Source organism: Carlito syrichta, unplaced genomic scaffold (genome assembly GCF_000164805.1).
Source record: "Carlito syrichta isolate Samal-C Ts95f unplaced genomic scaffold, Tarsius_syrichta-2.0.1 Scaffold307170, whole genome shotgun sequence".
In the NCBI taxonomy this organism is placed as follows: Eukaryota; Metazoa; Chordata; class Mammalia; order Primates; family Tarsiidae; genus Carlito; species Carlito syrichta.
In genome coordinates, this window is record NW_007251266.1 from 113,453 (window position 1) to 141,404 (window position 27,952).

The following is a 27,952-nucleotide window of genomic DNA, read 5'->3' on the forward strand; positions in this document are numbered from 1 at the left end:
CAAAAAAAAAAAAAAAAAAAAAACACAAAGCCAAGTACCTTGTTTTTATAAAACAGGTTTATAAAAACAATTTAAAATAGAGACTAGGTTTGTCACCAAAGACTGCCTAGATATTAATAATTATTTCCTTATTACACGCTAAAAAGCAGAAAATATGGATCAGAAGCTAGGAAATCTGGGGTGTAGCCCTGGTGTTACAGCTCACTCAAAGATAAATAAGAAAGGAAGATTCTCCAATTTCGCTATCATCATGGAATCCTGAAATCCAACCAGTGTATACAAGTTTTCCAAGTGGATGTTCAAAAATAACTCAGAAGAACCCAACATAAGACTCCTTAGGTAAAGACCTTGGCAGTATGTCTAAGGAAGGGGGAATGAGCAGGAAACTTCAAGTGATGACATAAAGAATAGATGAACGTATTGGTGATATTTAGCTGGGAATGGAAAACACTCTTCAGATGGGACATACAAACTTTGTGAAAGACTGCCATGGAAAGAAGGAATTTGATTTGTCTTATTTTGTCCTAAACTGGTGATTCTGACAACTTTTTACAGGGACTCATCTAATGGGCAATATTTACATCTATAATTAAAGTGACTCCTAGCTGGATACTACTTAGAAAGGTTTTGGGTGATACCTTTAGCCTGCCTGTAACCGCATCCATTTCCTTCTATGACATGCCACCTCATAGAAGGCAGGAGATACTACTAGGACTAATAAAGAGACCCAGAGGTGATAGGCTACATCTCTATGGAAAAACAAACTTTCTGTTGATGAAAGTTTTGACAATTAATAAAAATTGTTTTGGTAGATAGTGAGTTCCCTGTCACTCAGAGTGTTCAAGAAGAGGTTTGAGAGTAGTATAGTATACATACAACATATATAGTATACATATTATATTACATTAATGGAGAACCATAACCACCCAAACATCTGCCTCTCAATCAATTTTTCTCTCTCCTGCATATGCTTGTGCACACATGCGCACACACACACGCAAAAAGGGGTTAAACATAATCAAAGGATCGAGATCCTTTCTCATTACAGAATCAAATGTGATCCTTTGTAGATAAATTAACCTTAAAAAGATAATAAAGTGGGAAGTAAACAAAGAGTGATTTTATGGTTAAATACCTTAATCTAATCATATATGATTTAAGGTGTCTTTTAGATGAATGTGCCAACAGTCCGAAGCAAATTCACCAAAACACAAAGTGGCCACTAAAAATGATGCATCTTATTTCTAGGAAAGAAAACAGCTTGCAAAGTAGAAGACAAAGATTATATCTATCATTCTGTGACAATAACCAACGTTAATGTCTCAAAATTTCAGTTTGTAGTGACATGAAGAAGAAGAATAAATGCCAATTAAAACATGAAAGGTATAGAAATATAAGAAAAATGGAAGGAAGAGGCAGATCTCTACATCCCATTCAATCTGTCCAGCTCTGGTGACATGTACTAAATTAGAGCTATTGTGTGAGTTTTCAGGGAAAGGAGTAAATCTATGACAAATGATACATGTCTCCAGATATTCGAGGCTAATGAAGTCGAAGGAGGACGACAACAAACATTTGTTGAGAGGCCATATGTGCTGGGCATTGTGATAGGTTTTTAAGATGAAATAGTCCTCAAAACTGGTCCACGTGAAGGACACTGTTATCTCTCCTTACAGATGAAGAAACTGAATCTGAATGATCACGCTGAGTTTTCTTGTCCCATTCTGTTAGATCCAAGCCTGGGCTCCTTCTTGATTCTACTGCTCTCAAGAATTAGAGACAAGCTGAAAATACAGAAGTGGAAACTAGAGTATTCATTGAACAGACAAGTGTATTTTTATTTCAGAAATTAAGGACATATAAAAAATAAGCAAATAAAACATCAGGGCCAAATCCAAATGAAATTGTGGCCTACAGGAACAAGAAGGCCCTGACAGGCCGATGTAATAAAAAGTGGAAGGATGAAAGAACAATTGTGGCTGGTAAAGGAGTTCTCTATGTATCAGTTTGTACAAAAAGAGTACAGGGAAAGGAGATAGATGTGGTCAAAAGCTATCAAAGGGGAAGCAGAAAATAATCCAGATGTAGTCTTCTCAGGAAACCAAGAACATGAACAATTCCTTGAAAGGTAAATTGAGACTGGGTATAGTGGCTCATGCCTATAATCCCATCACTTTGGGAGGCTGAGGCAGGAAGATTGCTTGAGCCCAGGAGTTCAATACCAGCCTGGGCAAAAGCAAGACATTTTCTCTACAAAAAAAAAAAAAGAAAGAAAGGAAGGAAGGAAGGAAGGAAGGAAAGAAAGAAAGAAAGAAAGAAAGAAAGAAAGAGAGAGAGAGAGAGAGAGAGGGAGAGAGAGAGTAAGAAAGAAAGACAGAAAGAAGGAAAGATGGAAGGAAGGAAGGAAGGAAAGAAAGAAAAGAAAGAAAGAGAAAGAAAGAAAGAAAGAAAGAAAGAAAGAAAGAAAGAAAGAAAGAAAGAAAGAAAGAAAGAAAGAAAGAAAGAGAAAAGGAAAGGGAAATTGTTCTTGGACTTGCCAATCTCGTTTCTGCATTCTAAAGAGTTTTGAGGGCTGCCAGGAACGTCATCTTGATCTTCTCAGACCACTAAGAAGGCACTCACATATAGAAGGAATGCAGTGGATAATTCTTACCTGACTGAGTGATGAGAAAGAGAATGAGAGGTAACTGATATTCACTAAAAAATAATTGCAGCATTTGCTTCAGGAGTCTGCTGCAAAGAATCCTTTGCTAGGAAATCCCCGCTGTTCCAAAGAACAGGGCATCAAAGAATGACTACTACATCTGATTATGTAGCACAAGGAAATTTGTGAACTCATACCATAAGATATTGGAACAGATAAACTATTGAAAGAAGGATGGCATTTTATTCCAAGTGAACCCAAAACATTTGGCTTCCTGCATTGGGGAAGAAAATAAAGTCCCAGAGCACTTCTGAGCAGAGGACAGTGGTATCTGCAAGAAGGGGCAGATCATTTTACCATTTTATGCTATGCCAGCTACTTGATTAGACCCAGACTGCAATCATCAGAATAATGATCCAGTAATGTAAGTTATGCAACTTGTAGGCTTCCCTTCCTCCCGTTCAAAGTTCCCTTAATGTTACTATAGAAAAAAATAAGAAGGGAAGGGCAATGTCTCTCTGACTAATAAGGTGGGCATCCCTCCACTATCACAGTGCCCGTGCCCATGTGGCCATCACTCTCCCGAAGATCAATCACTATAGAAGAAGGAGAGAAGCAAGTGCCAGCTCCGTACTTGGCACTGTGGACAGGCCTGCTTTGAGGCCCTGTCTCTGAGCCTTAGGGCTTTAGAAGGAGGGAAGGGAGCTGGTGTGTATTGTTTCACACAGAATCAAGCCATGATGACATCTGACACTTTCCAGATCTTTGTCTTCTCAGCACCTGCCACATTTACTTTAAACATTTCTCAACATGAAAAACAGTCTCCATAAGATAAGGATAAGTCCCAAATAAGAACCACAACAAAAACACTGCTACTTATCACAATTTTCCAGGAAAACATGGAGAGGGGCTAGGGTGTACAGTGCTGCACAAAGCTTTATGTGAGTGAATACAGCTCTTTTGCAGACATTGGAGGGAAGCAGTAAAAGTCCCTCCAAAGGTTTCATTAGGATAACAGAAGCCCTGAGAGCCCAAGGATTTCTGTGAGTTCATTGGGCGGTGCAAGCCGGGCCAGCTGCCCATGTAGGTTATACCTGCTCTTAAGAAGGGCAACAGAAGGTAACAGAGATAAAGAAACGCAAGCTGAACTGAGCTCCCACTTGTCAAATGCCATTTAAGCAGCAATAGCAGGGAGAAGAACGGGCCTGAGGATTAAAAAAGACAAACACACACTCAAAATATTAGAATTAGGATGTTCAAAAGTTGCATGACAAGATGGGAGGTAATGGGAAATTTGATAATATTGAAAACGGAAAGTGGATATTTCACAAATGAGAGTTATTGTTATGTAATTTAGAAGAAAAAACAAAAGATGAAAAAAGAAGAAAAATCAAGAAAAACATAGGAGATAACAGAAAGAAGCTGCCAGAACTGGCATTAGCCAGGAGGGAGGACTGGGCCAGTGTTTTGCTGGACCAGATTCCCTCTATGTTGAGGTGTGTGGCTCAGTCTCTAGAGTCCTTTTTCATGGTCTACCCAGAACAATAAGGCAGAGTCCGTCAGAAAGGGGCACTAGACTCCATGAGGATGAGCTACACGCTATTATAATGTGGAAGTAATGCATTTGCATTTCAATTCTAATGATAGAGTGCAGCAAAAATTAGAAAGGAAATTTCTAGTCTTTCAAGAAAAAACTGATATCCTACAGGCAAATAACTTCTGATACATGATGTTAAGTAGATTGCATCTTGTGTAAAATAATACATTTAAAAATAAAAGGAACTATCCACATGTTTTTAAAAGTTTGAAGAAAAGATCTAATAGCTATTAGTCTACAATTGTGTGCTGTTTTCTTTTCTTGTTTGTGGTGTTCACTCATAAAGATGAGTGATACTTTGGACTTTGGTGGAAGATTCATGCTTTGCTCAAAGTCATGGTGTTCATACACACATATATAACCGGTGAACATCTCATTGCAAACCTGGTCAACTGGCTGGCATTGTCCACACTCCTTCCACTGGGAAGACAGGCTCCAGAAAATAAGCTTAAAGGGGAAGGCAGGAAACAGGGAATGAAGAGTTCAGGAATATCAGAGATACATGATAACATAATAGCAGATGAACTGGTGGTTATGATACCAAAGCATCACTAAAATTCTTCAGGAACTAGAAGAATTAAGATAAAGCAGGCATTCCTTATCAACAAAGTACTGGTTGGCCCAGTGTAGTGTTATCAGAGTGGAGAGATAGTCATGCGAGATTGGTAGCTGTGATGGTGGTAGTCGGACACCAAACTCCTGTTAGTGAAGAAACAGTACACTCAGTGGACTTAAATGAAGAGAGTTTTATGGAATGGGCCATTTATAGAGGTGAGGGTAACATATAAAAATAATAAAACATGCCGGGCTTGGTGGCTCAGCCTGTAATCCCGTGCCTTTGAGAGGCTGAGGTGAGTGGATTGCCTGAGCCCGCGGGTTCGAGACCCGCCTGGGCAGGTGAGACCTCATCGCTACAATAAATCAAAAAATTTATACCACGCCAGGCGTGGTAGCACGCACCTGTAATTCCGGCTACTCAGAAGGCTGAGGCAGAAGGGTTGCTGGAGCCCGGCAGGTGGAGGCTGTGGTGGCCAGAAGCGGCCACTGCACTCCAGTCTGGGCGACAGAGTGAGACTCCAACTCAAAATAATAATAATAATAATAATAATAATAAAAATTAAAAAAAATAAAATATTCAGAGACCAGTAATAGAGCAAAATCTACCCATTTTGTTTTTAGGGGTGCAGGTATTGAAAATGATTATTTCATTTTTTGTGTTACTACATCTAGTTTTGAAGAGGGCAGGGGAGAGAATGGGATTATTGGAATTCAGTGAAAGCTGTTGCATAAGAAGCGTAGTTGGAAAGGAGCGACCGTCTTAAAGGGACAAAGCCACTGCCAAAACTGTAGCCTGGGATGGGGGATCCTGGGGACAGGATGAACAAATACCTTCATCTCTCTCTGGTTCAACCCTGTGGTCTCCTTTTAGGAGGACAAGTATTTGGGTAAACAGCTAACAGAAATCACTGCCTTGGTTGGAAGGCAAGGCAGAGAAAATGGAGAAAAAATCTGGAGTGACAAATAAGAAAAATCAGCTCCCATGTCTTCAGGATCAAGCATGAGCTAATTAGTATACCACCTGGCGGAAGCCACCCCAAACAAGCCAACACTCAACAAAAACACAGCCTCTTCTCTGCAAGTGCAGACTCAAGACATGTTCTTTGGCAAGTCTTTCCAACAAAATTACTGCCTCTGAGTTATCATATGTAGAAATTCTAGAGCCACCAATAGATTGGGGGTGGAAGAAGTACTTATTTCAGAGAAGGACGTTTTTAACTTGGTTTAAAAAAGAAGTCAGAATGTCAAGGTTAATGGGGCTGGCATGGTAAAAGAAGCACAGAAGTGAAAAAGGAAGCAATTAAGGCAAGAGAATGCTATGAAGATGTATGGTATTGTATTAAGAGGAAAGAGACAGAGAAAGAACAAAGAATCATGATCTGGAGCTAAAGTCTCTACGGCTGCAGAAAGGTGATTTTTATGTTTTCTTCCTCACCTGTGCAGCAGCTTTCAACACTGAGTCAGGACAAAAAGGTCAGGACAAAGTGATGGACATTATTTTATTTATACCTCACAATGCCTTGTGAGATAAATTTTGTTATTCTCATTTTATAAATAGGGAAGTTAAGTATGTTGTCCAAGGGAACACTCTTGGTTATAGAGAAAGCTAGGAACCAACCTCTTTGTTACCGAGTCCCTTGGCAAACAAGTCTTCCTGTAGAGAACATTAGGAGAAAGTCTTAGCCAGACACAAGAATTGAAAGCACAGTGGACACACCTCATCAACAAGGGTACCTGCATAATCAACGTTTGTATACCTAACCCTGAATTGTACCCCACATCTTTATAATAACAAAAAAAGAAAGCACAATGGAATATTACACACAGAGGAACCACTGAGTACATGCATTTCCAAAAGGGTAAACAGGAAGAGCAGAGGGACCCATAGAAAGTCAAGGTCATTGCTATTGATAAAGCAGGATGAGATTCTTTTTTGGTATACTTTCTTAATGACCCATGGCCCTATACTCTTAAACGTGTCTCTATTCTTCTTAAAATATTAGGCATGATGGCAAATCTACCAGTTTGCTATAGTTGTTGTAGCAAAGTGCCACAATCTGGATGGCTTAAACAACAGAAATTTATTTTCTCACCGTTCTGGAGGCTAGAAGCTCAGGGTCAATGTTGTTAGCAGTGTTGGCATCTTCTAAAGTCTGTGAGAAGGAATTTGTTCCATGCCTCTCCCCTATCCTCTGGTAGTTTGTTGACAATCTCTGGCAGAAGCCTCACCGGATCTCTGTCTTTGTGGTCACATAGTATCCTTCCTGTGTGCCTCTCTTTGTCCCCAAATTTCCTCTTTTTATAAGGACACTAGTCATGTTGGATTAAGGCCCACCTTAATTACTTCATTTTAACAAATTACATCAGCAACAAACCTTATTCCAAATAAAATTGCATTCTAAGGAACTTTCGGCTTGGACTTCAAGATACAAATTTTAGGGAGATGTAATTTAACCTATAACAGCAACCTATACATTAGTCAGCAGGTTCTAAGAAAAATTAGCAAAAAAAAATAGATCCATGATAGAAGACACAAATTAAAGGAAGATAATGGACATTTAGAATACTGTTGGTAAGAACTATGATAACCAGCATCTGCACTATGTAATTGGCTATGGTGCTGAAAAATCAATTATACAAATATGTGTCACGTGCAAGTACATTTTATCATAACCTCTGACAACTGAATGAAATACCATATGTGACAGCACTTTGCAAGCTGTGTGGCATTCAAATTAAGACATTAGTTTTATTGCCATTACCATGTCTTTATTTATAGAGGTAGCTTATTTTTATTGTTATATTGAGCATTTCACATTTTTATGGTTCATTTCTTTTTATTTCAGCTACATCCTAGATTAGTAGCATATATGCCTGTTTCCTCTTATGAAACTGAGTTCCTCCACTCTTTTCTTTTCCTTGATCGTTATAAAATATTGTCACCAACTCTCATTTAAATGCTAAATAGAGTACTGGCACTGTGTTGTTCAAATAGCCAACTCATCTAAACTTAACTCACAATGGAAGGAACTTAAACTGGCTACACAATCAACACAGTGACTACAAATCAGATCACATACATACTGATCAATTGGAAACTGAGAAAATGTCCTGGATGCTTCAGTTAGATTTGAACTGTAGCCCCAATGACTTCTGACTCTCTTTTACGTCAGCTACTACCATGAATTTTCATCTTCAAGCATAACCTGTGCCAAGGCTGACACATAATTGATACCCTTTGATTTATTCATTTGTTTGTCTGTTTACCAGAAAATAGAAAGAGGAAAAAAAAAAACAAAACAATCTCTGCTTGCACTTTCGCATTTAACACAGAACTCAAATATTAATGCACTCCTTTGATTTGGGTAAAAATGAAAATTGTAGCTAAAGTATCATAACCCTCCTCTCTTTGTTCGTCTTATATTGGGTCGTCCCACGCTGGAGACTTTAGTAATTTACATGGGAGTTCATTCGTCCAAAATATATTGAGCAGAAACCATTTATCTTTTACTGGGCTAGGAGCTGTAGAGATGAGGTTAGTAAAAAAAAAAAAAAATTGAGATTTGGTCAGTTTAATGTTATTGCTTTGATTAAGGACTGAGCCCACAGGTTTCCAATATGGAGTACTTAGCAATATTGAAGAAGCACATGCATTGGATTTTGAGGGGAAGCCCTTATAAATGAGAGAGTGGAGTGAACTCCTTAGCCCCACAGCTCAGTGGTTTCATTGTTTTCAGCTTGCCACAGTCTTAACTCTCATCAATTTTTAATTTCCTGAATTTTATAAGGGGAAATAATGTACTATAATGGTAATCACTGAAAGCCTTAAAATGTGTCTCTCAAAAACACCAGAACTCTTCTCCTCATGTAAAATATAACAAAGGCTTACAATCTAGATTGAAAGTTTAGGAATAAGTGCCTTGACATTTTCAGCCGCCAAGAGAATCCTTTCTTCCCCGCTAAACTTTCTGTAGAATCTATAATCTATAACCAATCAAACAACAAATTATTTCTCAAACCACTATGCAGGAGCTGCCTGTATCTGGGAAGTGACTTAGCAAAATAACTATAAAACCGAGGTGCTTTGCACAAGGAGTTTATAATCTAGTTTGGGAGATGAGGCAGGTTTCTTTTCACAGCACCAACACGAGTCAGGGGAGCAGAAGGCGATAAGCAACAAATGAATAGCTCTCCATGTGCCTTATTCATTCTGGAGTCTTAAAAGTCAGACTCTACATCTAATCACCATCATAAAAATGCCTTTTTTCCCCTCCCCCTTCAGCGTTAGAAAGGGGAGCCTCCGAGTGGGCCATCCTGGAAAAGGGCACCTATGGGTTGAAAAATAGGGACAACAAAGATGCAGGCAGCAGTGGCATTTTGAAATGTGAATTTGTTTTCTGAATGGCTTTCATTAACAAAATTATGTGCCATGCAAGGACAATGCCAACCCTGACCAACTTCCTTCCCTTGTGGGTCAGATAACATTTTAAAAGCTTTGCATTCCTAACAAACTTGAAGTCACTCAAACTGGACAAGTGAAGAGATTAAAATCACCTTTTGTGATGACAGAAAGAAGCCATCCTGTTTAGGCCTCAGTCCTCCCATCAGCAGATGCAAATGTATTTCCTCCATTGAAAAGGGTTGCCTTCTTGACCCACACCCTTCCCTGGGCATTCATTTGTGATGGGGTTTGGTTTGACTGATTAATTTTAATTCTTCTGCTTCACACAAGGTAGACAGTGATGAATTGATATATTACAGATGTGATTAATGGTTACTTTCTATTTGGTGTAATTATCAGGTGATAGTTTAAATGAAAAATGCTAGAAAATGAAACTTTTCACTCCAGATAACTATCCACCCTGTCTGGAAAGAAAAATGGGTCTCTATTTTCAACATATTACTATAGAGCAAGGCCAAGAGAGAGCAAGACAGAGAGAGAGTGGGGGGGGGGGGGAACACACCGGCTTTGTAAGTTTCATAGTATAAAATGGATTTGGGATAGTGCCTGTCTTCAAAGAAATTCTTAGAGAGGAAATCTCTGGATAAGAAAACTTTAAATTTTATCTTAATCCTGGATTACTTTACCAGCTTATAGCTGGTCTCTCCAATCATTTCTGGCACTTAATCTATCCTGCAGATTGTTTTGGATTAATATCCCTAAAGCACTGCATTAATCATATCACATCGCTTTTCAGAACCTCCAGCAACTTTCCATTTAAATGATGGGAAGAACAAAATCATCAACATGCTCTTTGATAAAAGGTAAACACTCTTTGTCAAACTTTATGTGTCAAATCCTGTGCTCTGCTCTTTCGAGGTTGTCAGAGGTTGTCACCACATTGCCATCTCAGTTGGCCATGTTCCTCCTGGGCCAAACTTTGCCTTGTCCCTTTCTCTACATGTTTTTAACTATAAGGAAAAGTTGTGAATAACTTTAAAAGAAACCAAAGGGTTACTAGGTTTCTTCAATAGATAAACTAAATATTGTTTAGAATGCATCCTCTGAATTATCTGATTCTACTGGGTTTGTGCATTTCATTGTTTTGGAGCTACTGTGAGTATATAACTTTGTAGAGTTAGAAGTTAACTTGCACTCCACTAAAAAGTGGGCGAAGGATATGAACAGACACTCCTTAAGAGATGACATACAAGCAGCCAACAGACAAACAAAATAATACTCAGCCTCACTAATCATCAAATAAATGCACATCAAAGCTACAGTGAGATACCACTAACTCTGGTAAGGATGACTGTCATTAATAAATAAATCAGAAAAAAAACAGACGCTGGTGCAGGTTGGGAGAACAGGGTATGCTTCTACACTATTGGTGGGAGTGTAAGCTAGTTTAACCTCCATGGAAAACAGTGGTGATTACTAAAAGAACCAAAAATTGACCTTCCATATTATCCAGCAATCCCTTTCCTGGAAATGTGCTCGGAGAAACGTAAATCGCTCTACAAAAAAGACACCTGAACACACATTTATTGCCGCACTATTTACAATAGCAAAAACATGAAACTAACTCTGCTGCCCATTGAAAGTGGACTGGAAAAAGAAAATGTGATACATACACACAATGGAGTATTATGCAGCCAAAAAGAAGAAAAAAATCATGAACTTCACAGCAAATTGGGTGGAGTTGGAGACCATCATACTAAGTGATCTATCAGAGAAAGAAAGAACTGAATACTGCATGATCTCACTCATAAATGGGCCCTGAACACTAGTCACATTAGCTCAAGGGAGGGATTGGCAGTTGCTGGACACTACTAGACGATGGAGGGAGGAGAGTAGAAGGCAAGTGACAACATAAAGGATACCTGGTTCGCTACCAGAGAGAGTAAAGGCCAGTTAGAAGCCTGAACTTTACCTGCATGCAGCTTACTTATGTAGTTAATCCTCACTTGTAACCCACATATCCATAAGAGAAATAATAACAATTTTTTTTAAAGTTAGCTTGCAGAAAATTTATAGCAATATGATAACCATTTTCTATCTACATGCAGATAAATTTTGTCCAATAGAGATTCAATGGACTTTTCCAACCCACTATATAAGAACCCAGGAGTCAGGCGCAGTGACTCACACCTGTAATCCTAGCACTTTGGGAGGCAGAGACAAGAGGATTACTTGAGCCCAGGAGTTCAAGAGCAGCCTGGGTAGCCTGGTGAGATCTTGTCTCTACAATAAACAAAAAAATTAGCCAGGTGTGGTGGCATGTGCTTGTGGTTCCAGCTTCTTGGAAGACTGAGGCAGAAGGATCACCTGAGCCCAGCAGGTCAAGGCTACAGTGGCCATGGCCATGAGTGTGCCACTGCACTCCAGAGTGAGACGCCAACTCAAAAAAAAAAAACAAAAAAAGAACCCAGGTACCCCTCTAAGCAAATGTACATCAGCATTCTTTTTTTTTTTTTTTTTTTAATTAAGATGTGTGGTTCAATAAATTAGGTACAACTGGACATTGGACATCAGCAATATATTTGGTCTTTGGACTCTCTTTTGAACCTGTTACAATAACTTTACCTATTTTTTTTTAACCAACCAATGAGTTGAATAAGATATTTGATACATTCTTATTTTATATTTGTATTAACACACGCATAACTTGCTTTTTTTGATAATTATTCTTTAATGTCATTTATCTAATATTTAAAAATATACCTTACTTTTAGAGCAGTTTTGGGTTCACAGAAAAACTGAGTAAGAAGTACTAAGAGTTTCTTTATACCTGCCATTCTTTTCCCCAGCTTCCCCATTATCAAAATACTACACCACACCAGAGTAGTACATTTGTTACAGTTGATTACATATTTGACACCCAATGTTCATCCTTTACATTAGGTTTTGTTCTTGGTGTTGTACATTCTATGAGTTTGTATAAAAGTATAGCTATATATATATCCATTATTAAAGTATCATACAGAATAGTTTCACTGCCCTAAACATCCTCTGTACTCTGCCTGTTCACCTATCTTTCCCCCCAACCCCTGACAACCACTGATCTTTTAACTGTCTCCACAGTTTTTGCCTTTTCCAGAGTGTCATACCCACTGGAATCATACAACATATAGACTTCTCAGATTGCCTTCTTTCACGTAGTAATATGCATTTAAGTTTCCTCCATGTCTCTTCATGTCTTGATAGTTCATTTCTTTACAGTGATGAATAACATTCCATTGTCTGAATATACTATGGTTTATTCAATCGCCTACTGATGGACATCTTGGTGGCTACCAAGTTTTGGCAACTATAAATAAAACTGCTGTACATATCTGTGTGCAAGTTTTTGTATGAGCATATACTTCAACTCATTTGGTAAATACTCAGGAGCAGGATGGCTGGATCATGTAGTAAGAGCATATTTAGTTTTATAAGAAACTGTCAGACTGTCTTATAAGGTGTATTTCTATCACCAAAAAATAAAAAAATTCTGCTGTTCCACATCCTTGTCAGCATTTGATGTTGTCAGTAATCTGAATTTTGGCCTTTTTGATAGGTGTGCAGTAGCATTTCATTGTTGCTTTAATTGCATTTCCCTCATGGCATATACTGATTCGCTATCTGGACATCTATACTTTGGTAAGATGTCCAGATCTTGTGCTCAGTTTTAAATCAGGTTGTTCATTTTCTTATTGTTGAATTTTAATGTTTATTGAATTTTAAATGTTTAACTCAGTTTTTTTTGATCTTGGCTATATATTGGAATCACCTGCAGAACTTTCAAACAATACAGGTCTGGCTTATCTACCTCCTTACTGGACCAGTGAGTCTCAAGTCACTGGAGGGCTGATGTCAAACCAGATTGTTGGGTCCTATTACCAGAACTTTAGCTGTTAGGGGACCTGAGAATCAGTGTTTCTAACAAGTTTCTCATTAATAGGAAAACAATTTGAGAACAATTACTGAATTTAAAGTGGGTTAGTAGTAAATTTCGTCAGCCTTTCATTTTCCTCTGTATTACTTTGTTTTCAATCTAATTTTATATCTTAGATGTTGTTTACAATTACCTATTTAGGTGCATGTGTTTGTGGTCATAACTTGGAATTGTGTTTCTAGTTTAGTTTTCAAAATGATGCTTATTTTCTGCTAAATTCTCTGCTTCGTAATTTTTTTTTTAAATAGACTATTACCAGATAGCAAGTGTCACCTGGGCTATGGCCTCCTGGTTTTTAGAATTTTCCTTCCAAAAGCTTGTTCACGAAGAAGGTAAAACTCCATCATTTCTACATAATTTAGCTATTATCTTTTTAAATGAAACCTTTTGGAAAAATATTTTGACATAAATAATAAGATTAAACAAAGGATCATAGATTTCTCCATAGGGTTATAGTCTTTATTAGGCACAGAGTTGAATGTGTGTATAATCAGATTTTAAAATGAGTATGGGTTTGCTTAACCTAAAAGGTATTTGAGTCTGTTTTTTTAAAAAATTTAAAATCGTAAATTCTCATAAGAAAATCAGGGGATGTTTAAGTGAAACTTTGACTTCTTAAATTGGAATTCTCTGAAGTTGCAGTTGATAATATTTAAGGTGTGTTTATTATGCCATAACTGAATCTTTTCACTAAAAGAGAGAAATACATGCTATTTTAAATAAATCCAAACAACACATCTGTAAAACTGAATAAAGTCTATTTTCTCGCATATAAGATAACATATTTCAAAAGATGATGAGATACAGAGTAACCTCTAGATAGCATTTGGTTCCCTTCTCATTGATGTTCAATTGCTATGAATCATTGTTTAATATAATTCTCATTCTCCTTCTAGGCTTTTCCTTTATCTCACTATAAAATATTTTTGAAAGTAAAAGTTATTCTGGAGTGCACACACACACACCGAGACACGCACATATCCTGATATGCCAAGACTTTAAAGTGTAAATTTGCCTGTTAAGAAAAGAATTACATAAAAGAACAAACAAAAAGAAAGAAGAGAATCATGAAGGATTCAAACTAATAATTTTTATTTATTTATTTTCAGAAGCATTATGTTGCTATCTTAGTTTTCCTAGTTAATATTCTCAGTGTGCATTTTACTCATTGCATGTTACTTTGATTTTTCTTTGAGACAAAGACTGAAAAAATAGAGTATATGTGTACATGTGTGCACGCATATGCATTTTTTTCTTTTTCTTCTCTGGTTAGTGAAAAGAATTAATAGATAATAAGATAGCTGTGAAAACCAAGCTTAAGTGTAATCACTGAGAGCCAAATTTTTTTGCCTAGAATTGACAATTTCAGGTCACTCATTATACATTTTTTTGATTAAAGAATCACTTATGAATATTTACATCAATCGGTAGCCAATGATAATGGTAAACTGCATTTTTTAACTTGTTGTGGGCTGACAAATACAGGTTTTAGGCTTTATCCTTAGACATGGAGAATGGTTTATTTTTAGGCATGAAAAATGGGAAGTCATCAGGAAAGCAGGAATAATGTAGGCTAGAAGCCTAGCACCACTACGAAGACTTGAAAGTTTATGGAAAGGGGTAGTTTTGGATCTCATTGTGTATTGAGCTAGTGGCCCATCAGAACTCAGCTTCAGCATTTGGACTGTGGTGAAAAATTGTCAGACTTAGAGCAGGAATTCAGAGAGTTTATGTTAGTTTTTCTATTCCAGAGTAACAAATTAACACAAGAATAACTTAAAACAATGAGCGTTTGTTAGTTCACAGTTGTGTAGGTCAGAGTTCTTGCACTGCATAGCTGAGTTATATTTTCAGTATGTCACAAGGATGGAATCAAGGTGTTGGCTGGCCCATATTCTTCTCTGGAGGCTCTGAGGAAGAGTCCACCTCCAAGCCCATTCAGGTTGTTGGAAGAATCTAGATCCTGGTGGATGTAAAATTGAGGCCACCAGTTCCTTGCTGACTGTCAGGTGGGTGTTGCTCTTGGCTTCCAGAGGCTGCCTTCATTCTATGTCATGTGTCTGCCTACACTCAAATTTTCCCCTTATTCAATCTCTCTCTTCTCTTTGAGTCATTTATCTCTGACCACTAGACTCAGACTTAAAGGGCAAATGTGATTGATTAGTGCATCTTCACCCAGATAATCTCTCAATTTTGTAGTCAATTTATGTGAACTTTTAATAATATCTGTAGACATTTTTTCTAGCAACATCTACATGGGAGTAGGCTTGTGTACACCAGAGGCCATGAACTTAGAGAGCCATCTTAGAATTCTGTTTATCACCGAGCTACAAGCTCAACCTCAACTAGGCAACAACCCTGTCAAACTGGCAGGCACCCAAATTAATGAAGCATCACTGCAGAGTGGAATCTTGTGGACAACGGAAACCTCCAACATCTCAACAGCCACATGGCCACATACCATTAGAAATGAAGGCAGTGATTACTAGCAGAATTGGATTTTCTCTCATCTTGGTGCTTCTAGAAGGTCTGAACATTTTGGGGCAGAGTATGACTTCAACATTTTGGGGCAATTCCAGGTTGGAAGAGTTTCAAGGACAGATAGTGGGTTTTCTGCTAAAAGGACACATAAAAATTTTTTTTAAGAATGTGATTCTATTAGTATTGCAAGTACATGGAAGAAGCCATAACATTTAAATATTGTTTTGTTAATTTGTTATAAGTTCTTACCCCATGTCCACCCCTGATGTTTGCTATGTAACATATAGGAGGCAACCTCGTCCAGTGATTAAGAGCATAAACTCACAATCTGCTCTTCTTACTCACTGCATGATTTGGGCATATTTTTATTTTCTACAAATTGGCAAACACAGCAGTAACTTGCACATAAAATAGTTTTGAATACTAAGTGAAATATAACATGTAAAACACAAACAACCTAAGTGCTTAATAGATATTCACTATGTTGAGTTTAATTTGTCTCGTTTCTAAAGTTACCAAACCATTGCTATGGTTATATGATTTATTTGTCCCTTCGAGTCTCATGTAGAAAATGCATCCCAATGTTACAGGTGAGGCCTGGTGGGAAGTGTTTGGATCACGGGAGTGGATCTCTCATGAATGGTTTGGTGCCTTCATGGAGGTAATAAGTGAGTTCTTGTTTTATTCATTTCCACAAGGGAATTTCCTGAGAGCTGATTGTTCAGAAGAGTTTAGCACCTTTTACCTTTCCCTGTTTTCTTTCTTGCCATGTGATCTCTACACATCATCTCCCCTTCGCCTTTTGCCATGAGTGGAAGCAGCCCGAGATCCACACCAAAAGCAGATGCTGAAGCTATGCTTCTCATACAGCCTGCAAAACCACGAGTCAAAAAAAAAAAAAGAAAAAAAGAAACTCTTTCCTTTATAAATTGCCCAGCCTAAGGTGCTCCTTTATGGCAATACAAGTGGCCTAAGACAGCCATGTAGGCCTTTGGCAATTTTCAGAACTGATTTTCTATCTTAGAATATAGGATCTAAGTTGAGTTATTTATTTACTGCTCATTTGTTCATTCAGTTATTCAACCCATATTTAACAAGCTGCAGACTAAGCAACAGAGATGCCAGTTTAAATGAGGAACAAATCCCTGGAGCCTGAGGAGCTTACAGCTCAGAGATTTGAAAGGGAATCATTTGCACTCTCGCCCCACTTTACTCCCACTCAAAGTTAAAGAAAAACTTAGAGGGAACATCATGCAGCTTTAAAATAGAGCAATATAACAATTTTCTCACATGCCCCCAAACACTATAAGCTCTTAGAGTTTGGAGACATTATTTTATACATTTTGGATTCCACCCAAAATTAGTATGGTGAGAAGCACAGATTTAGTGCATTGATTTAAACTAAAAATACTAGAAGCAGGAATAGTCCTTAGGAAAATAAGCAATACTATTTGCAAGTACCAGTGTCTAATGATTAGGCATCATCTTAAACAAGAAACACATTGATTTATTACATCAAGATTATGGGCCTAACATACAAGTCAGAATGAAGCAACATTTACTGCAATTTATGCTTTTATGTAATGCCTCTCAACAAGGTCCCAGGTGTTTTAGGAGCTGTGCTATTTTAGCCCCAAATAATACACTGCTGACTATTCCTCATTGCTTCCAAAACAATGCACATCTATTTTGTCTCATTTATAGAACAAATAAAATAGCCCTAGATTCAGGGTGTCAGTAAATAAGACCAATTTTTAAGAGAAGACTGAGAAGCTATTCTAGCAAAGTAATTGGGGAGGATGACAGGGATTTATATACAAAGATGTACCTTACAGCATCATTAATATTTGTGGAAAACTATAGCTTACCTATATCACCAATGGAAAAAAGAAGTGGTTAAGTAAATGATAGACTGCTCATAAAGTGACATATTAGGAAGCATTTACCAATGTTCATGAGGAAAGCTTATTGATATAGGAAGACACTTATGATATAATATTCAATAAAAATAAAAGCAGACTTCAGTTCTATAGCACTATAGGATGACCACAGTCAATAATGATATATTATAGTTACAGATAGTTGAAAGAAGAATATTGACAGATTCCAACACAAAGAAATGATAAATATCTGTGATGATAAATATGCTAATTACCCTGATCTGATTGCTACACATTATATGTATCACAACATCACTATGTACCACATAAATATGTACAATTATATGTCAATTTAAAAAATAGAAAAACACAATATTTTAAAATTAAGAAAATAAAAAAATGCATTCAATATTTTCAATGATCATAATCATATTAAAACATATTTTAGGCAAAGGGGCTATTTTTATTCCATTTCAGACAAACATCATTTTAGGAAAACGGAAAAACAAGTTTTATTCTCTTTATAGCAAACCCTAGGTTCAAGATCAAATAAATGAGGATTTTTTTTTTCCATCCACTCATCCTGGGTGAGGAGGTTCGAAATATTCCCAACCTGTTGCTATTCCATGCTAATTTTACAGAGTTGCATCCGAAGAGAAGTTGATAACCAAAACATCATTATACTTTCGAATTTAGGACGCAAACTCAAGTCAAATCATATTTGTTGATTTCTTTTTAGGGAAAGTAATACTAGAAACTTTAAACATATGAGACTCAATGGCAACAGTGAGCTCGGAAGACAGTGTGGAGAAACTTATAGGATTAATAGCATATTTAGTTTATTTTAATTATTGAGTCTGTGTGTAGCTCAAACATAAACTGATCTTTTATAATCAAATGGGTTTTCTTTCCAAAGACTGCCAAGCCTTTGTTTTCTTTCTACAAAGTTGAAATTAGAGATGAAGGACTTATGACTTCTGCTGACAGAGAAAAATATCAGCAGCAGAAAGTTTCTGGAAACTTTCCAGATTATAACTTGAGGCTACTGTTTTGCTGCCTATACCTCAGACAGCTGCCATTTCTTGTTTGCCTGCAAGCATTTCCCTTCAGTTTATAAAGAGATTGTATGCATCATTGGTATTTGAGAAAATGTCTTGGTTATCTGAATTTATTTGAAGGAGTTCAGCATTTGTACACAACTTTAATACCTAGATAATTGAATAAAAGCAAGAAAATTAGCTCTGAACTTTTAATTTTAAAAAGAGTGAATCTAGCCTTTAGTTTTAATAAAGCTATGCTTTCCAGTTGCAGTGTTTCAGAAAGAGGATGGTTGTAGAGCTTAGGAATACTGCAGGTATCATGTGCAGAGTTGAAACAGACGGTATCAAAAAGCTGTCACTGATGGGGAAAAATAGCAAAACAAAACAAAGCAAATCACCCTCCCCAAACAAATCCCACAAAACATTTGAACATATTTTCATACTGAAAAATAATCAAATAAGTTGAAATTAAAACAAGATATCTTATACTTGTTTTAATGTTCATACAAAATTGCAGTTTCAGTAAAATATGCACTCTCCATCACTGCTTTTGTGGTGAAGGAAGCTTACTGATATAAGGGAGGTACACCTTAATGGTTTAAAGTGTTTAAGCTTTCACGATACACCTTAATGGTTTAAAATGTTTATATATCTTGAAAATGCATCAGTGTCTAGAACTTGTGTTTATAACCACTAACTACTAGATAATACTGCCTTCTTCTTGTAAACTACTACATGTTGTTGGCCTTTTTTTAAAAAATGATTTATCTGTTTAGAATTTCATTTGTATTCTAAATAATTTGTTAGATTTTAGACTCTTTGAAATAATACAAAAAAAGAAAGATGCTTTTGGTCTCATATTTCTTTTAGTAATAAAAATTTTATCAACAGTTACACATTTATTCACCCACTTCATTCCCCAAACCTTTTGAGGAAGTTTTCCACAAAGTCAAGTATGTTTAAAAGGACAAAGGTCAGGGACAGAAAAAAAAAAAGAATTGTAAGATGTCTGCAGCATGAGAAGAAAATTAGAATGTTAATATAGAACCTGCAAGAAACTCTATAGATAAAATGGTAAAGCTACACGGTTAATCTACTGGGCTTGGAAGTCAAAGGGGAGAAGCCCTGACAGTTCCATGTGTTTCACTGACTTAGTGCTAAGAGTTACTTTGCACAGGAGGCCATGTGGGGCTGTGAAGTAAAATGTAGATGCAAGGACCACCATAGGGTTGCTTGAGGTATACACACTAAAGAGTGTCCCTGAGGCTGATTCTTTTGTGGCTCAACAGAAATTGCTTTAGCCCTTCTAACTTTTTTCAGATCTTCCTCAACTTTCCCATTCTCTTTCTAGTTCCCAATGTTCATCACATCCACGGTCTTTTAAAAAATTTAATATTTTTACATTTAGTTTTATTTTTAATTGACAAATAATAATTGTATATATTTATGGGGCAAAATGTGATGTTTTGATACATGTGGGATTCATGTCTATTGTCTTTGGTGTAGTCCAGGAAACAAAGGGATCTAGTTTGAAGACTTGCTTTGTGTATGTATTAGGAGGGAGGGTGCAGTGGAGGGAGGACGTCGTGTGATATATTTTGTCTCCTCTCCTAGCTCCCCGCCTCCCTTGCTTTGATGGCATGACCATTTGCAACAAGATTCAACCTGGGACACCCAAATACCTTTCCCTCACCAGTCTTTGCTATGGTTGTCATCTTTCTCACTGCAGTTGTGAACAGAGCAGAAATTGTGTCCTGAACGTATCAGGGCGAGCTAAGCTACCCAAAAGCTTTTCTTAACACAGATACCTGGAGGGAGGTTGATGGAAATAGGGGATGCAAATTTGACTGCAAAAGGATTGAAGAGTAATCATTATGGAAAGTCTTTGGAGGAATATGGAGAAGTAAATTATATTGTTTATGTCCCAGCCGAATATCCTACAAATTCATTTTAGTTGTCTCCCATTTTCCCATTCATAGCTGTCTTAACCTGGGGTTCACTCTGACTCTTTGGGTTTTTTCTCCATTTGCACTCTCTCTTTTTTAGTCTTTCTGACCCTGTGGTAAGTCTTGATATGTCTCTCTCTCATTTTCTTTCCATCAGTTAATCTGTTTCTCTCTCTCTCTCTCTCTCTCTCTCTCTGTCTCTCTGTCTCCCATGCTTCACTTGATCTTCCTGTGTGCTGTCTCCTTCCAGATCACTCCCTCTTTGTGTTTGCTCATGCCTTCTTATAAAAAAAAACTGGCATCTCTGAACTTTGTAATTAATATAATACTCAGGGACACCAAGAATGATTCTAGATGTTATTTTTTTTTCATCAGTCACACATCAAAATTTCAATTCTCACTCTGTGTAAAGTCAAATTTTCAGCAGAATTTATCACAATCTCTATTTTTGCTGATGGTTAGATACACAAGAAACAGAATATACACAGAGTAAATGCTGAGGAAGAAAAGGAGCCTATTTAAAATGGCAGAAGTTACAACAAAAAAAGAACTCATAAACTATTTCCTATGGAATACACTCCCTGCCCAGCACCCCACTTCAACTGGAAACTTGTGCATCCAGTCAGCAAAAAGTTGACCAAAAACCCATCATCAATTGGACTCCGGGAGGACAGATATCTCTGGAATATGCAGAATGTCCCATAAATTATAGAGAAAATGAGCTTGTGCCTATGACAAGACCACCAAGACATTTTGCACTTGAAGAAGAGTAGTCTTGCTGTTATCATATTCTGTTCTGATCAGTCTTCTTTATTTTAATGACACAAACATGGTTTTGATTTTTCATATTTTTGTTGTCACAAAAGGTGAAAAACCAACCTGTGTGGTTTGAGGTAGAGGATGAGAGTGTCAGTCATTTATACAATGACCTTTTCAAAAGTCACAGGTGTCACAGTTCCTAGATTGTGGGTCATGCATCCCAAATGAATCTCAGCGAACCCAACTCTGTGGATAGCACTGATCGGTTGTGGCCTAAATAAATAGCTTCTCAACGACCCGGGAAAGCCAAGAATGCTACGTCAGACACTTAGAGCAATGGATGACCTGAATGTCCTTAACACAATCCTGAATCATTATCTCTATTTTCAACTAGATTTTGATAAGATGAGAAGATTGAGTCAGTGATTTGTAGGCCCAGAGCAGTTTGCAAATGGCTGCTTTTAGTAGGAAATCAATTTGGAAATGTCATTTGAGGATGAACGTCTTGGTATTTTGATGCCTTTTCACAAAGCTAAGAAGTGCTCTACTATCAGTCCTTCAGAAAAAGTTCCCAAGTTGCCTAATTTTACCTAAATTTTTAGAGCACACATTTAAAATTTACTTGTGAATCAAATTCGATTTGAAAATATGCAACTTTTTTTAGCTCTTGCTTTCTCCCTGAGCTATTTCTTGAAAATTGTGGAGAAATTGCTACTGCTTATGGGGCCCATTTACATGAGTTCTGTATTTTTATATGTATTTCACATTTGTTTCTCCTCCTTCCTTTCCATAGCTAGACCTCTTATCCCTATTTGTATTCTTTGTATTCATAGTGACATTACAGCAGTCATCACCCTCTGGTTGTTTAAAAGAAATGGAAATTTTCAAGGTCTTTGAAAAGTAAAAAACTCGATTTCCTTTAGTCTAGATTTCTAGAGGATTGGCTAGCCACTAAATCTATAACGACCAGAAGTAAATATAAATGTCTGTGCCTTGAAAGTTCAGTGATAAGAAAAACACATGAATTTCTTTGCCCATGGGTGTATAATGCATCCTTTTTATATTTCTTTTCTATTTTCATGTGTTCATTTTGTAGAAATACAAATAATAGCAGACATAGCTCATCAAGGACTTACAGTACTACAGGAACTATGCAATGCATTTATATAAATCATCTCATCGCCATACAATTATCCTACATGGTATTATTATCTCCATTTCTTTCTTTGCTAATGGTAAACTGAGGCTGACAGAAGTAAAGTAACTTTCACAAAGTTACAAAGCCAGAATTTGATGCAAATATTCCATACTACCAATCTGGGTCTTTAAGTACTCCTCTTTGCTATTGTGACTCTATACTTCTCTTGTACCTATTGATCACATTATTTCAGTAAAATTGTACAAATACTTATTGAGCAGTTGTGATATATACCCATTGTCCTAGTGACTGGGGTCACAAGATGAATTAGTGAACCCTAAGCATAAGGAGTTCATATTCTAGTAGGTAGTCAGAAAAGTGAACAGTTGAACATTATACAGAAAAGTATAGCCATATAACCAGTTAACTAAAAGTGGTTCAGGTTAGGGAAAAATTAACTACATGACCCAGGATGTTTATTGTTGGCCAGGCAGCAAAGAGGTCAATGGCATTCCAGAAAAGGGGAGAGTCACGTGCAGTGGCACCTAGTGGTGAAACAGTGTAGATCAAAAACAAAGAAGGGTTTGGTGGCTCAGCCTGTAATCCGGTGCTTTGGGAGGCCTAGGTGAGTGAATTGCCTGAGCCCGTGGATTCGAGATCCACCTGGACAACTTGGCGGGACCTCATCTCTACAATAAATCAAAAAATTAGCCAGGCATGGTAGCGTGCGCCTGTAGTTCCAGCTACTTGGAAGGCTGAGGCGGAAGGATCGTGGGAGCCCACAGGTCAAGGCTGCAGTGGCTGGGAGCGGCCACTGCACTCCAGTCTGGGCGACAGAGTGAGACTCCAACTCAAAAAAAAAAGAAAAAAAAAGAGTAACCTGACACTGTTGGGCCATAAAGACTATGTAGGAGCAGGGAGGGAATAAGGCTAGAAGGCGATTGGGGAAGAGACAATAAACTTAAAATCTAGTCTTACAAGATTGTATTTGTTTGTTCATGTAAGTTACAAAAACCTTTTGGGGAATTTTAAGCAGAGAAATGATCAGAACAATTCACATCCAGAGTAATTATAGGCACCTAATTGTTTACCAAGAAAAGATTTTAGTGGGTTTTGTTTTATTTTGTGTTATACTACCAAGAACATATTAAATAGTACTTCCTTTATCTCAGCTGATATCTCATCAGATATTTGAAATAAAAAGTTATTGCTATATTTAAAGATATTTAAAGCTATATTCTATCTGTCTAGATAACGTTTTGTTCAACATTTCAATCACTTAATGGAAATTTGGCTCTCCCACAAGGGAGTACCACTTTCCCTGTGGCTCTCTGACTGCAGTTTCAATTCTCCTGCTCTCCTAATATTTTCAAGCTATAGAAATGTGTTTGTATTCTCAAGGAATCCTTATGTCTGCCTCCTTTTGAAATCCATGACTCTCAAGTTAATCCACTAGCCCTCTCAATGTCTTTGTCACTTATCTATATCCTATTTACTACCAATGGTTACAGAAGACTTTGGAACTTGATTCTTGACCCTTCTTTCAGATCAACTCCTACCACAATTTTTGGTCCCTTCAATATCTTTTTATGCAATACAATAATCTGAGAGTTTGTAGAAGAAAAAGGAAACTTCTGACTTTGGAAATTAGGAAGAGCTTCAAGGAAAGCATGTCATGTCAATGCCAATCTGCTCTTTCAAAGTAAAGTAAAACTGGAATGATCAAAAATTGGAAACAGGAGCCAAGAATTTTAGTTGGAAGAAATAGTACAAGCAATGTCATAAAGCCAAAAGGGTGGCAGAAAGAAACAGACTCCTGTGTGATTGGGTCATAGGTGATACAAAAAATAGCAGTGTGATACAAGGCTAAGGTGGCTAACTAGAATTTTTTTTTTTTAAATTTTATTTCTTGAGTTGGAGTCTCACTCTGTCGCCCAGACTGGAGTGCAGTGGCCGCTACCGGCAATCCTTCCGCCTCAACCTTCCGAGTAGCCGGAATTACAGGCACGCGCTACCACGCCCGGCTGATTTTTTGATTTATTGTAGAGATGAGGTCTCGCTGCCCAGGCGGGTCTCGAACCCACAGGCTCAGGCAATCCACTCACCTCAGCCTCCCAAAGGCGCGGGATTACAGGCTAAGCCACCGAGCCCGGCTAACTTGACTTTTTAAGGACCTGTTTTGATATCAAGAAGAGGAGTCTGGGTTTCATTTGACTGACAGTTAGGGGAGTGAAGATTTCTGAGGAGTATAATGACCAAGCTATATTTTAAGAAGATGAACAAATCAACTTTCTTTAGAATGGGAAAGAGGATGCAGAGAGGGAGAGTACAAACTGCTCTAACCTTTCTGTGTAAAGTTCAAAGTATGGATAAAATCATCTAGGGAGAGAGCAGAAAGTAGAAGGAGCACAGCATCTGTAACTGCATCTCAAGGAATGTTGTTAACACATCATGTAGGCTTGGATGAGTGAGTATTCAGGTGAACTTGAGGAGGAATGACTGGAGAGGGAGGGAAACCAGGAAAATAATTTGCATGGCAAATAGAAAAAGTATACTTTAGGTCAGAAGATGTCAGTAGTGCTAAATGCAAACAAGAAGTCAAATAAGACGTGGATGGGAGAATAAATATTGGCTATAATAACATGGAGTGTTTTGGTGTTCTTGGTTGGTTACTTGATTTGTTTATTAGCTTGATTGGAGGTAGAAACCAGTAGAATTTTTTTGAGAATAGTGCTTCAAAGTGGTAGTAATTAGGAGGCAATTTTTGGTTTCCAATTGACTTTATGTGTAGTTAGACTTCTCTGAATCTTCCTGATCTATTCTGATGGGTCATTATACAGAATAAATGAGATCATAAGTAAAGTATTAGATGAAAAAAACTTTTTCTGTGCTTGGTCTAAGTCCTCAATAATGATGGCAATTACAATTACAATATTATTTGAATTTAAAAGATGATCAAGTATTGGAGAAGAGGTAATAAGTGTAAAAATAATTTTATAGTTTGTTTTGACTGAGAATAAAGCTGCTATCAAGAGACATGAGAAAGTCAAGTGGATAATCTGGTTTAAGAAGAGGATGAGTTAGATTTGCCATCTTAAAAATTAAACGAACTGTTCTATGCACAGTTAAATGTACAGTGAAATGCACAGATTTTTTTTTACAGTTCTATGATTTTTTTTTTAAAGCTTTCACCCATGTAATTCAAAACCCTTTAAGGACACAGGCTATTTCTACTACTTCAGAAAGTTCCTTCTTTTTCCTTTGTAGTCGTTTGTTCTACTACCACCTCCAGAGGCAACTACTGCTTATTTCTAAAATCATAGATTATTTCCTATTTTAGAATTTCTGGAGTCACACAATAAATATTTGTTGTGGCTTCTTTCAACATAATACTTTTTAGATTTATCCATGTGGTTTTGTGCACTATAGTTTGTCCTTTCTTATTGTTAGATTTGAACATATTGACTATACCACAGGTTTTTTGTTTTTAAATTTATCTGCCTGTTTATGGATATTTGTTGTTTCTAGTTTAGAATATTTTAAATAAATTCTCTGTAGACATTCTTGTTCAAGCTTTACTATATACACAGTAATTACACACCCAAGTCATGTAGACAGTTCCTTATATTTTGTTTTGATTTTCTTAGAAGTTCTATAGTTGTTTGATTTTTATGTTTAGGTCTAATAGTCATATAGATTTAATATTGTGTGTTGAGTTAGTTTAATTTTTTTTCTATATTGGTATCTTGTGTTTCAGTGTAATATTTGAAATACTTTTCTTTCTCAATTGAATTACTAAAATTTTTAAAAAGATTGTATCCTTGGTTTTCATGAATATGAATAAGAGGTATCTAAGTGTTTTTATTTTTTTAATGTGTATTCTGCTTGGGGCTCACTGAGTTTCTTTTGGGGTTTTTTTAAAGATTAAATTTGAAAAATTTTAGACCATTATGTCTTCAAATATTTGTTTCTTGCCAATCTCTTCCTCTTCCTTTTGAGATCTCAGTTACACATGTTTGACTACACAATGGGTCACAGGTCACTTAACCTCTGTGAATTTTTTAAAACATTTTCTCTTCTTTGTATACCAATTTTATAATTTTTATTTCCATGTCTTGAAGCTTACTGATTGTTTCTTCTCCAATATTAAGTCTTCTATTATACCCATAAGATAATTTTACATTTCAGATATTGTATTTTCCAATTCTAGAGTTTCAATTTGGTTCATTTTTATGGATTTCATTCACTTGGTGAGAATCCTTATTTGTTCAGTCATTATAATATCATTTTTTTTTTTTAGTCATTAAATATATGTATAACACCTATTTTAAAATCCGTCCTTATTGATTATAATATATATAATTTCTCTGGGTTTGTTTCCACTGGTTATTTTTTTCTCTTGATCTGAAAGAAACCAAGTTTTTTTTTTTGTCATAAAAATCATGACATAAATATTGCCTTGATTTGACTTGACACAGCTCCAAACCATTTTGATATGTCTTGGCATCATTAATTTACTTTCATTTAATATTTAATGTCCCAGTACCAATCTGTCTAGCCTAAGTTGGTGTAGAATAGAAACCTCGGCTACTATGCAGGATAATAGAAAAATATGACTACACATGATCATGAAAAGTGATGATACTTGGATACTTAAATTTGATCTCTGTTTTATCTTATTAACCTGAGAGTGCTGAGGTTAAAAGAGTACTCCTTTTTGGAATAAGTGCCACTTTGACAGAGTTTGTTGAACCTGTAAGGAAAAAGAGAAAGAAGCAGGAATACTTTTAAAGAGTTGATGTCAGAGATAGACATCTAAACAAAAAGATGGATGCTATTTCTCTTCCAACTTACCTTTCAACATTAGAAGACTGTGTTGTAGTAAAAAACTCACATTCCTTTATGCAGCCCATTAGAAACTTTTTTAGAGTAACTAATTGCCATAAAAAGAGCCAGCTGTTTTTATACAATACACCTTTCTTAATTCGGAGTGTGCTGGATATCTGCTAATGTACTTGGCAAGCTAATGGACATTGTGATAGGTGGACATAGATATGGCTCCTATCTTCTTGGAGTTTAGAGACTAGTTAGTATAGTCTTTCATGCTGTTAATTTGACAGTCATGTTGGTGCCACCAAGTCCTTTAATATACTACCTTTGCTTCTTGACCCTAGACCAAAGATTCTGGCAGATACATCTATTTTTTACGCTTGATATTCCATAAACTCTCAATCTCATGTTCTTCCTATAAAAAATGAGGATGGAAATACGGTTATGCAGATATCATAATATTTTTGACATAGCTTTCCAGTAGCTCTTATCCTTTAGTTTCAAAGGGATTGGGAAAAGAGAGTGGGTCTTATAACACTGTGGGATTCCATTTCAAGTTTTAACGATAGCGAAAACTGCACGTTGAGAGACAGCCAATATCATTCATCTCTTTAAATAAGTACGCTTCAGGGGTAAAATAATTTTGGCTTTATTGCTTTTAAACTTCATGAAGCTTGGGTTAAGCTTTTGGCTATGTTACA